The sequence below is a fragment of the Eriocheir sinensis genome, chromosome 25 (assembly GCF_024679095.1).
Source record: "Eriocheir sinensis breed Jianghai 21 chromosome 25, ASM2467909v1, whole genome shotgun sequence".
In the NCBI taxonomy this organism is placed as follows: Eukaryota; Metazoa; Arthropoda; class Malacostraca; order Decapoda; family Varunidae; genus Eriocheir; species Eriocheir sinensis.
Window position 1 is genome coordinate 12,047,012 of NC_066533.1, and position 2,500 is coordinate 12,049,511.

Consider the following 2,500-nt stretch of genomic DNA (forward strand, 5'->3'; position numbering starts at 1 on the left):
GCCCAACGAATTACACTGAAACAGAAATAGTGATGATAATACGATTTTTTTAACTAACGAGACAATAACAGGGAGAACATTCTACTGGTGTGTGGAAGCGAGTTGAAAATCCGAGTCTCCGTTGAAGGCTGAAAAGTTCCGGCGCAGGACGTTTATTTTGACAAGCATCGAACCCGCGACCGGAACAGTGAATAATACCCAGATCCGGCAGGGGGGAACCGCTCAGCTGCAGGAGGAGGAGGGGGAAGAGGAAGAATATAGTCAAAACAGGAGGAGGAGGAGAAGGAATGGAGTAATAACAGAAGGAGATGGAGGAATATGGTAACAACAGGAGGAGGAGGAGGAAGAAGAAGAGAAGGAGGAGGAGGAGGAGGAGGAGGAGGGGGAAGAGGAAGAAGATAGTAATAACAGGAGGAGGAGAAGGAATGGAGTAATAACAAGAGAAGGAGAAGGAGGAATACGGTAACAACAGGAGAAGGAGGAGGAGGAAGAGGAGGAAGAGGAGGAGGTGGAATATAGTAATAACAGGAGGAGGAGGAAAATGAATAGAGTAATAAGAGGAGAAGGAGGAGGAGGAGGAATATAGTTACAACAGGAGGAGGAGGAGGAGGAGGAGGAACAGGAGATGAAGGAGGAGGAGGAGGAGGAGGAGGAGAGGTGTGTAACCAACCACCAGCAGCCCAGAGAAAGCATTATTACCAGCTACGTTAGGTGTGTGTGTGTGTGTGTGTGTGTGTGTGTGTGTGTTGCCATCCACTCCCGCTTCCCCTCAAATATTCCCGGGTATCGGTCTCCTATCTCTATCTCTTTCTGGGTCTCGGTCTGGCAAACGTCCCATGGCCTGGTCTCCGCCGCAGCCTCCACTCAACGCAGTCTAATCGCCGTCCTCTCCTACATCTCGTCCCTCACGCCGGTAATAGAAAGGCTCACCGCATTGTTCAAGTTGGCTTACTGACTCGGACTCTCTCTCTATCTCTCTCTCTCTCTACCTACCTACCTCCCTACCTATCTATCTATCTATCCATCCGTCCATCCATCTACCTATCTCTCACGCACACAAATCCACAAACCTCGCATAAAAGCCGGTTAAAAATATCACACCTGTTTCTACTTTACCTTCAACGTGATACGGAGACGCAGTAGACGAAGGCAGGGTCAGTGGCGGCGGCGCTGGGGACTTCGACGGGTGACTCAAGACGCCCGTTCGAGTCCCTTTTCGTCCAACTTTCCTGCAGGGAGATAACGCGACCATTATACCTTGTTGTTTTGCTTTAGCCCCATCTATCAGGCATTCCCACCTACGTATACAAACTCATCTGCGTACCTGTCTCTCTACCTCTCTCTACCTCTCTATCTATCTACCTATCTCTCACACACAGGAAGGCAGACAGATGAAACGGGTCGCAGGCTCCGAGTAATCTGCCTCTCGCTCTCGTGTTATTAATTCGTGAGTGATATGAGACCCAAGAGAAATTCCTCAAGTGCATATTCCTTCGTTTCCGCGGTCCCCCTCCCCCCCCCCCGTTCTCTCAAATGACAAAATGATAATGATAATACGGATGCAGCGGAGATGTTCACGGCGATGTTATTTCAGGTTTGGGGAATGAGAAATCGTAATAATAGTGATGGTGGTGATGATGATGATGATGATGATGGTGATGTTAATAATAATAATAATAATAATAATAATAATAATAATAATAATAATAATAATAATGATAATAATGATGAACACTGAGAAACGAAAGTAATAAGTTAAAGGAAAGGAATGGAGGTAGAAAGATGAAAGAAGAGCAGGTAGAGAAATGAAAGAAAGAAAGAAAGAAAGAAAGAAAGAAAGAAAGAAAGAATGAGAAATAAGAAGAGAGGAAAACGAAAACAAGAAGGGAAGAAGGGAAAACTAAAGAGAAAAAAAAGGTAGACAAGGAAAAGGAAAGCGAAAACATTATACAGAAGAATTATAAAGGAGTAACAAACAGAGAAGATCAAATCAATAGTACAATAAAATAGAAAAAGAGGCGTAATAGAATGAAGGACAAATATAATGTTAGAAATAAGAGGGAATAGAGGAGAAAAAAGAGTGTGAGGGTAAAACTGTGAAAATATATAAAGTTAAGACAAAAGAAGAGGATATAAAAGAAGAAGAAGAAAGAAAGGAGAATGGAAAAACAACCAAACACAAAAAATAAAGTAGGAGAAATAGAGGAGATAAAAAGGAAAAGGAAAGAACAGGGGTGGATAAACAGGATTAATATTGAGAGTTTGGATAAAGGGTGAAAATAAATAAAGTTAAGACAAAAGAAGAGGATATAAAAGAGAAAGAAGAAAGAAAGGAGAATGGAAAAACAACCAAAGACAAAAAATAAGGTTAGAGAAATAGAGGAGATAAAAAGGAAAAGGAAAGAACAGTGGGTGGATAAACAGGATTAATATTAAGAGTTTGGATAAAGGGTGAAAATAAATAAAGTTAAGACAAAAGAAGAGGATATAAAAGAAGAAG